This window comes from Neophocaena asiaeorientalis, unplaced genomic scaffold, assembly GCF_003031525.2.
Source record: "Neophocaena asiaeorientalis asiaeorientalis breed wild unplaced genomic scaffold, Neophocaena_asiaeorientalis_V1.1 scaffold492, whole genome shotgun sequence".
Lineage (NCBI taxonomy): Eukaryota > Metazoa > Chordata > Mammalia > Artiodactyla > Phocoenidae > Neophocaena > Neophocaena asiaeorientalis.
In genome coordinates this window covers 211,565-221,965 of record NW_020171985.1, presented here as the reverse complement: position 1 = coordinate 221,965, position 10,401 = coordinate 211,565, and the positions used below count along the sequence as shown (strand labels likewise).

Sequence of the window (10,401 nt, the reverse complement as noted above, 5' to 3'; positions counted from 1 at the left end):
TGGCAGGTACGGAGCTGGGTGGAGTGTGTCTGGCGAGGGCGTGTGAAACGAAAGAATAGGAACCAAAGACCTTCCGGAAGAGGAAATTAGCTAGTAATTCTTTCCAACCTTTGCTGCCCTTGTCACCTCCCCAGCATATTCTGTGAGTACAACAAAATTCATTCTAACTTTCAGTTTCATTATTTTAACTCCATAATACCCTTGTTTTCTAATCGGGAGGAGGGGAGTGGTTATTGCTGACACTAAGCAACAGCCCTCTCCACCTCCAAAAAAAGAAAAACGTCAAATCAAAACTTCATAAAAACGTATCAGATTTTCATAATCTACTACTTTGCTTTCAAATATAACTACGTCACTACTTATGTCACAGATGTACTACCTTGTTAGTTAATGACACATAGAAATTTACTCTTGTAAGATTGGAGGTTGCTATTAGTGTTTCTTTCTTCTCTTTTTTTACTTAACATTTGTTATATCCAGTTCAAGAGAACACTGTTACAGACGGCCATCTTAGAATTACAACATTTTAGAGTTGGAAGGGATCTTAGTCCAAGCATGATATTTTACAAAAGCAGAAACTAGGGACAGGAATATTTCATGGCTTGCCTAAGGCTACTCCATTACTTAGATTAGAACCCAGGTTGCCTGGCTCCTTGCTCACTGCTCTTTCTGCACAACTGCTCCACGTAGCCTCCAAGCAAGAAAATTAAATGTATTCAGTGCACATTTGTGAAGCATGTACAGGTTTGTGCCATACAACTGTTCTACCTTCTTTCAGTATATTTAACATGCTTATGAAGCCAGAAGAAAGTGGCAGTAGTTTAGGTTAAAAAGAATTATACGTGCACACACATCTACTTGTATATGCTCAGATAACTTCTTGAAGGATGCACAAAAAAAATGTTAACAGTGGTTACTTATGGAGGGTGGGGGGGCGTGGGAAGCTTTTTACTTTGCACCTCAGATGTGACCTAATGTACTGTTTGAATTTCTTACCGTAAACAAAGTATTGATTTTATAACTAAAAACAAGTGTTAAAGTTTGCACACATATGTATATCAGTATAAGCAAGTATCAGTGGTATGTGTATATATATTTATATACATATATGTATTTATGTATCAGTGATTTGTATTGTAAAATCCAGAGTGGTTCACGTCAGCCCAACTAGCAAAGCAGGCCTGATTGTTGGATGCTCATATTTCCTCTTTGGTTTGCTCCTATTGCCCCTAATGTGAGAAGGTAACAATATTATATTAGTCTTTATATATTTTTAGAAAATGTGCTAAGCTTTTAATGATTGAATTATGTAGCAGATTATAACATTCAGGATATCCAGTTTGGCACAATGAAAAAATTCTGAATGTAGAATCTTTGTGGGTAAGAATCATTAAAAATAAATTTAAAATCGTAAAGGTCCCTGGTGATTAGTAGTTCAGCTCTTTTGTTTTTATGAACAGGTTAAGACACAAAAAGTGAATTGCCCAAGGTTATATATCTGACTATTAACAGAGCTTGGACTAGAGTCTAGGTCCTAGTCCGGTGCCCATTGTACTACACCTGTAATTTTATTGCTTTCTGGTGCATTCGATGACTCCAACGAGGGGGACAAAGTAATGCTGACTAAAGGTTAGTTAGGCCCATTTCAATAGATAAGAATTATTGTAATTAATGTCTCAGTTAACTTGTATAGTGCTTGAAATATTTTAGTAACGTAAATGTTCTCCTTATATTTGGTTGTAAGCATTAACTTGTTTAGTAAATCGTTTGTTTATATTATAAAGGCTTAGAGACTCCAAATATGAACTAATGATATTTCACTGTTTTTGTTTGGTCTCATATTTAAGTCTGGTAGCTGGTGCTTACAGAAAAAAAAAAGTGCTATGATTTATTTAAAAAATAAGAAACAACTTACTGAGCACCTACTATATCTGCCAGGTATTGAACTATGTGGTAGAATTCAAAAGATGAATAAGGCAAAATAGATGCCCTTGCTTTTTTGAGGACGGGAGATTATCATGAGCTGTCAGTTTTCAAGGTTTGTCTCTGTGGTCTAATCTGGTAACAGTATTACATATTACAGAATGTAATCTGTAGCACTGTTTAAGGTCATTGTGTGAGTAGATCTGAGGAGATGAACACAGTAGTGGTAAAATAAGTTGACATTGAATTGAACAAATATTATTTTCATGTCTTAGAGGTCATGTGGTACAGTGGAAAGAACACTAGGTTGAAAGCCTGAGTTCTTGTGTTGGCTTTGTTTCCGATTAGCTGTGGGATTGTGAGCAAATCACTCAACCTCGTTGCCTCCATGTTTCTTTTTTCTTTTTCATAAATTTTTAAGTATATTTATTCCACTTAATTCAAAACATGAAAAGAGCATTTGGAATATTATATATTATAAAAGAAATGTATCTACCATAAGAATTTGAGGCCAAACTTAAGAGTTATATGTTTTATCTACTTTGTGTATACTTAATAGGTTGTCCTTTGTGTGATAAAAGCATATTTATGTCCATTTTGTAGGACTTGGTGTGGACTTTTATTATTTTTAATTATGGTACAGTTGTAGTTCTGCTATTTAATACATTTTGAGATTTGATTTGGTGTGATTGGTACCCAGTCTTTGTTATGGATACATGTGATTCACTATTATGATCTGCTTCTATAATGTATTTTCAAGGATATGGGTTGTGGTGAAAAGTGAGGTTTACCTGCATAGACTGGGAGTAGCTTGAACTCAGATGGTCAGACAGAAGTTGAACTGAGTAAGTTAAGGCTGATTTCTTAAACTGGGCAAAGGTGGTGCCGCTGTGTATTCCCTGGCATATCTATAAATACTTATATATGGTTTGAACTTTTATGCTTATTCCTGTAATAATTTTGTTGACCTCAAAACACAGGCTTCGCAGCATATATTGCTATGTGATATACTTTTGTATGGCTCCACCTAATTTTTTAAGCCTTGAAAGGGCACAGAGCCTAACATTTTCTACCTCACTGGACTACCCTTTCTGCCGGTAATAATTTCCTATACTTACATTGGTCAGAATCAAGGGGTTGGCTTTTTTTACTGTCATTTACAGGCCACATGATCTTTGATGAGTAACAACCAGTCAGAAAACCAGTTTCCTCATATTTCAAATAGGGGTATGATGTGTTGTGTAGGTTGAATTAGCTACCATATATGAAAAAATTCTAAATTGTGAAGCACATTACATATTTTAGTTATTATCAGAGGTAACATGGTAAAAGAGGATGGGCTGTGGAATCACACAAGCTCATGTTTAAATTTTGACCTTGTTCGAACAAATAGGATTAGAAACTTAGTTTCAATTCAGCATGTTTTAGTAGATTAGAGAAAATACATGTAGCTAAAATGATGGGGTGAAAGGAAATGAAAATTAGTTTATAGATAGGGTTTAGAACACGTGAGCATTCATTAAATATGTTGTACTGTTTTAATTTGCCTTATAGTCACTTGTGGCAGTTTCCTTTACTTTGTTGTCATTTTTTAACTCAAGCTCAATGGAAGACAAACCTACTAAATGTTTGCTTATAGACAACAGAGTGTCTTTTAGATAGGACAAAATATTTATACTGGGGAAAAAGAAAAAATGTTGGCTTTTATCAAGCACTTGTTTCAGCACTTGCTTGAGATCCCAACATGATCATGGAAGAGAATACTTAATTCTGAGAAAGGTCTACAGTAGGTAGTTACCCATTCACCAAATCATCCATCAAAAGAACCTCAGAATAGCACTTGTGGAACCATCTGATTTTTTTCAGTACTGCATCCTAATCACTCTGTCAGAATAAGTTATCTGGATGAGTATCAAACAGAATAAGTTCCAGATTCTATGGCCTTAGTCAATTCATTTAACTTCCTTATGCTTCAGTTTTCTTATCTTAAAATGAAAGAGTGATTTCTATTATCCTGTTCATTACAAATATAAGTAAATTATGTTGAACAAGTTTTGCTTGTGGATGTCTACAAAATATAATGATTTTACTTTTCAGTGTACTTGATTCTGAGCTGCCCTTTTGTAAAAATTATTTTAGGGAAATTTTTTTTGGCCAAGGATCAGGGGAGACTCCTTTCTTACCAGTCCCCCAGATTAATTTATTATTATTATTATTTTATAAATTTATTTATTTATTTTTGGCTGCGTTGGGTCTTCATTGCTATGCGCGGGCATTCTCTAGTTGTGGCTAGAGGGGGCTACTCCTCATTGTGGTGTGTGACCTTCTTATTGCAGTGGCTTCTCTTGTTGCGGAGCACAGGCTCTAGGCACATGGGCTTCAGTAGTTGTGGCACGCGGGCTCTAGAGCACAGGCTCAGTAGTTGTGGTGCACGGGCTTAGTTGCTCCGCGACATGTGGGATCTTCCTGGAGCAGGGATTGAACCCATGTCACCTGCATTGGCAAGCGGATTCTTAACTACTGGGCCACCAGGGAAGTCCAGTTTATTTATTTATTTTTATTTTTTTGCGGTACGCGGGCCTCTCACTGTTGTGGCCTCTCCCGTTGCAGAGCACAGGCTCCGGACGCGCTGGCTCAGTGGCCATGGCTCACGGGCCCAGCCGCTCTGCGGCATGTGGGATCCTCCCGGACAGGGGCACGAACCCGTGTCCCCTGCATCGGCAGGCGGACTCTCAACTACTGCGCCATCAGGAAAGCCCCTATTGTTTTTAAGGCATTGAGTGAACAAGTTTAGAACTCTAGCGATAGACATCGCTCAGAACATTTTTCAATGAAATCTTTTATTTTCAACTCAAGTTAACAATAAGTAGCAGTCAGGTATTATTATTACCTGTATTACCCTCTCTGCTAATGATTTACTGCCACCCAGGCAGTGAACCAGAAGACATGTGTTCATGGCCAACCACTGTGGACATGACCTGGTTACTGCTTTTATCTCGGAGTTGACCTGTCTCCTCTTTTTTTTTTCTCTTTTTTTGCGGTTTTTTTTTTTTTTTTTTTTTTTTTTTTTTTTTAACCTGATGTTTGACAGTAATATGACAAAATATCAAGTTGGCATAAATTCTCAGGATAGGCAAAAGGATAAGGACCTAAGAGTATATTCTTCCCTCTCCTTGTAATAAGTTATAAAAATTATCTTCTGTGAAGGAAGAGACAAAACCTTGCAATAGCAGGCCCCACTATTGATAGCTTACTGGGCCAGTTTATTCACAGATGAAGGAAGCATTGTCACATGGCAAATAGCCAAATAACACCCCCAGCCTGCTGGGCAGAATTATATAAGACACCTTGACTAATCAAGAGTCCGACTGCTTTTTTCTTTCGATTAGAATCTAATATATTTGCTGGATAAAATTTAGAAAATTAAGAAAACCACAACAAAGAAAATGAAAACCAATAATCCCAGTGCACAGAGATAATAACCACAGTAGAATTTTGATGTGTAATTTAGCCTAAGTCTTTCTATATCAGTATTTTTTATAATTGGGATCATACTGACCAATACTGGTTTATAACCAGCTCATTTCACCTAATACAACATCATGAACACGTATCTGTGTTCTTTAGTATTCTTCTACAACCTGTAGTATACACATTACCAAAGTGTTGTTCTCTTTCGTTAGAATTGAGTTTTTTTGTTTTATAAATAGCACTGTATTGAACATCCTTATATATACTGATCATTTCCTTAGCGTTAATGCTTAGTACTAGAATGGCTGGTTCAGAAACTAATCATATATTTTAAGACTTTTAGAATATATTGTCAGATTGCTTTCTAGAAAAGGAGTACCACTTTTTAGTTCCACCAGCAAGAGTGCCTATTGTCCCATACCTTCACTGCTGGATTTTTATTGTTGGTAGTGATGGCAGTCTCTGCCAAACAGGACAAAAATGGTATCTTTTAAAGTGTTTATTTCTTTGATTACTAATGATATTTAACATTTTTGCATATGTTTGTTGGCCATTAGTATTTGCCATTTGTAAATTTGTATATTTTCTATAGAGATGTTCATCGTAGATTAATAAGTGCTTTCAAGCTTTTTCTTAAAACTATTCTCAGTCAGAAACAAGATAGATTAAAAATAGATGGTGGGGGCTTCCCTGGTGGCGCAGTCAAAAAAAAAAAAAAAAAAAAAAAAAAATAGATGGTGACAGGATACACTCCTGTTTGAGACCACTTAATATTGATGTTAAAAGCAAATAAACAGAAGGATATTCATTCCAACATTCTTTATAATAGCAAAAAATTGTTAGCTTTATAAATGTCCAGCAATGAAGGTGCATAACTGTATATATATAGAATATGTTAACATTTGTGGGGTTTTTTTAATTTGTTTTATTTTTTGCTGCATTCTTGCGGGATCTTCCTGGGCCAGGGCTAGAACCCATGTTCCCTGCATTGGCAGGCTGATTCTTAACCACTGTACCACCAGGGAAGTCCAACATTTGTGTTTTTAAAAATCTATCTCTGGAGGAATGCAGAAGAAACTGGTAAGAGTGACTACTTCTAGGAAGGGAACCAGAGGTTTAAGGGATGGAATGGATGCAGCTTTTGTACCTCTTGAATTATTTGATCATGCGTGTATTTTCTCTTTTTAAAAATATACATCTGCTTCCCTGGTGGCACAGTGGTTAAGAATCCGCCTGCCAATGCAGGGGACACGGGTTCGATCCCTGGTGCGGGAAGATCCCACATGCCGCGGAGCAACTAAGCCCGTGCGCCACAACTTCTGAGCCTATGCTCTAGAGCTCATGAGCCACAGCTACTGAGCCCACGTGCCACAACTACTGAAGCCTGCGCGCCTAGAGCCCGTGCTCCACAACAAGAGAAGCCACTGCAATGAGAAGGCCACAAACCACAACGAAGCGTAGCCCCCACTCACCACAACCAGAGAACAGCCCACGTGCAGAGAAGACCCAACGCAGCCAAAATTAAAATAAAATAAAATAAATAAATTTATAAAAATATACATCTAAAATTAATGTTCAGCAATATGGAATTGGTGAGGTTATGATAAATACATTCATACAGTCAGGTACTAGTGATCCATTTAAAGTAATGTTCTAATCTAGATAAAAATTGATGTGGAGAGATGCTTATGATATATTATTAAATAGAAAAAAGCAAATTATAAAAATACCATATACTATAAATCCCCTTTAGAAATATTTATAACGTGCATGTGTTACATGCATACAGAAAAGGTTCTTAAAGGATAAACATATTAAAGTATTCACAGCCTGGATAGTAGGATTCTTTTTTCCTGTCTCTTTTAAAAAGGAAAACAGTTGTTTGTATTAAATATTGGGTTGATATCCATCATGAGATTTTGTTTTTCTGCCTGTTCTGATTTTAGCAAAGGTTTTAATCTAGACTCTGAATAGGCATAAATAGTATTAATCTGTGTTATGGATCTACAGTTTGGGTTATACAGATGGTTTGTTTTTAAATCAAAGACTTGATTAACGAGCACTGTAAATTGTCTTTAAGTTCTGAACAGTTTTCAGTAAAATGGAGGAGGGGATACTAGTGATCTTGAGCCTTTTTGTTATCTTGAGTGAATTCTTGAGCCCAAACCTGTGTATTCTTCATGCAAAACATTCTTTTGGGGAACACATTCCCGCAATTTGTCGAAAAAGATGAGAGAAAAAAAAAACGAAGAAAAAGATGAGGGAATACCTTACTATGGGTCCATTCTGAGAGAACTGTACCTGTGGAGTTAATTATTATAAATAATTTGGCAGATATTGGAGGTCTGGGCTCAAATTTAAGTGTTACTATGACTTTCTAATTTAAGTATAGAACATGTAATTGATACTCCTTTTGTGGATTCTCAGTATGGCCTTTCAGGTGTTTACAGAAGTAGGCTTCATGATCAAGCATATATTGTAGGCAGCAGTATTAATAAGTTGATGTTATTGACTGAGCTTATGGGCTAAGTGCTCATTAATGCCATTCAGTTATTTGAATGGCTCTAGTGCTTAATTTTAGGGAGAGAACTTTTGATTTGATTGAATGTAATTAACCTCAAAAATGTTTTATTGACCATTTAACTTAAGGTTAAATGAAAATATGCTTCATAGTTTGAAGAACCTAGTAGTATAAATGAACAATTTGACTAAAAGTTGAATTTTTAATTTTATTTATTTATTTATTTTGGCTGCATTGGGTCTTTGTTGCTGTGCACGGGCTTCTTATTGCGGTGGCTTCTCTTGTTGCAGAGCACAGGCTCTAGGCGCACGTGCTTCAGTAGTTGTGGCTGGTGGGCTCTAGAGCTCAGGCTCAGGAGTTGTGGCACACGGGCTTAGTTGCTCCGCTGCATGTGGGATCTTCCCAGACCAGGGATCGAACCTGTGTGCCCTGCATTGGCAGGCGGATTCTTAACCACTGCACCACCAGGGAAGTCCTAAAAGTTGAATTTTTATGTAAATGTATCATAGTATAAAAGCTGAATTTAAAAAATCATATATATACACATATATATGTATATGTATATACCCTTTTGGTTTAGCAGCCAGACTCTCAACCACTGCGCCACCAGGGAAGCCCAAGGGCATGTCATTTTTAAAATATAGCTTTTTAATACTATGTCACATCTACGTAGATACATTTCTTAGATACTACAACTTTGTAAATCAAAATGCTATTTCTAAGCAGGGAGCTAACACTTTAAGATCATTAAAAGAGGGATTGAGGGACTTCCCTGGTGGTCCAGTGATAAAGAATCTGCCCTCCAATGCATGGGACGTGGGTTTGATCCCTAGTCAGGGAACTAAGATCCCACATGCCACAGAGCAACTAAGCCCGCCACGCCACAACTACTGAGCTCGCACACCTCAAATACAGAGCCTGCGTGCCGCAAGCTACAGAGCCCATGCACTCTGGAACCCCCACGCTACAACTACAGAGCCCACGCGCCCTGGAGCCTGTGCGCCACAACTAGAGAAAAGAAAACCCGCACGCCACAACTAGAGAAAGCCATGTACCGCAACAAAGAGCCCATGCACCGCAATGAAAGATCCCACTTGCCACAACTAAGACCCAACACAGCCAAAAATAAATTTAAAAAATAATAGGTAAATTTTTTTTTTAAAAAAAAGAGGGATTGACCTCCACTGCACTGGGTCAAGGAGAATGTTGCTTGTTTGACAAGATCTCTATGCTGGATCCTCTATAGGGGAAAAAAGCAACTGATGAGAAAAATCTTACAATATTTCTACGTATAATGAGCAAAGAGAGAATATTAAGATGAATTTTAAATTATGATGGTGTTTTGGGTTAGCACATATAAGATTTTTATGATGTTACTATGAAAAGTTTTACAAATCTTATATTTTTGAAATGTGATTTTAGTATAGGTTTTTATCACTGAGTTGTACTGTTTGCTTGGTATGCATATATTTCCTAGTTTGGTCACATTTCCTGGGCACAATGGCATATTACCAATTTTTAGTCCTCACAGTGATCTCAAGAGTCCAGTGCGGGTGGTGGGTGGGATGTGGGATAGTGACAGCAGTGACCTAATAGAGGTGCTCCAACATTCATTCTTTTGCCCAATGTTGATGAAGCACTACTGTGTGTCACACATTGCTTTAGGCATTGGGAATACAAATGTGATAAGACAGAGCCCTTGCTATAAAGGACCTTCCTTCAAACAACGTACATATAGGTATACCTACAAACATACACACATGCAGAAATTATTCAGTCTTGTTCTAGTACAGCTTGGCTCCTCAGCTATTTTTCTTCATTTCTTTCTTCTTTTCTTTCTTTCTTCCTTTTTCTCTCTCTTTCTTTCTTTCTTTCTTTCTTTTCTTTCTTTCTTTCTTTCTTTCTTTCTTTCTTTCTTTCTTTCTTTCTTTCTTTTTCTTTCTTTCTTTCTTTCGCTCCCTTTCTCTCTTTCTTTCTTTTACCCTCTCTATCTCTCTTTCTCTCTCTTTCCGCGCTGTGCAGCATGCGGGATCTTAGTTCCCCGACCAGGGATTGAACCCGTGCCCCCTGCAGTGGAAGCATGGAGTCTTAACCACTGGACCACCAGGGAAGCCCCCTCAGCAAATTATTTAGAGGATATAGTGAGGGCACAAAGAGTAGTCATTCTACTAGGGTTTTGAATGGAGGAATCAGGAAAGACGTCATAGATGAGATTCTAAAAACATGTTTTCTGAGTTTTCAACAGATGCCCTTATTTAATTACATAATGTGTTTCAGTTAGCATGGTAGTACTGCAGTGGGAGCTAATAGGGTTATATTGTTTGCTTAATTTTTGTCATATTTTTAACATCATTGTATTGGGTTGGCCAAAAAGTTCTTTCAGGTTTTTCCGTATGCTGTTACGGAAAAACCCAAATGAACTTTTTGGCCAACCCAATATTAGTTTCTTAGGGCTGCCATAATAAAGTACCGCAAACTGAGTGACT

General features: G+C 37.2%; 1 protein-coding gene across 4 annotated transcripts in view; it reads left to right on the top strand.

Annotated features, from left to right (window-relative positions):
* Positions 1–10,401, top strand: part of XIAP (X-linked inhibitor of apoptosis) — a 44,850-nt gene that overhangs the window by 839 nt on the left and 33,610 nt on the right. Inside the window, exon 3 of one of the 4 annotated variants that reach the window (XM_024747163.1) lies at positions 7–142. The exons of the other annotated variants lie outside the window; for them this stretch is intronic. The gene's annotated coding sequence lies outside the window, so the exon portion shown is untranslated. The remainder of the gene's footprint in view (positions 1–6; positions 143–10,401) is intronic. 4 annotated transcript variants of the gene reach the window in all.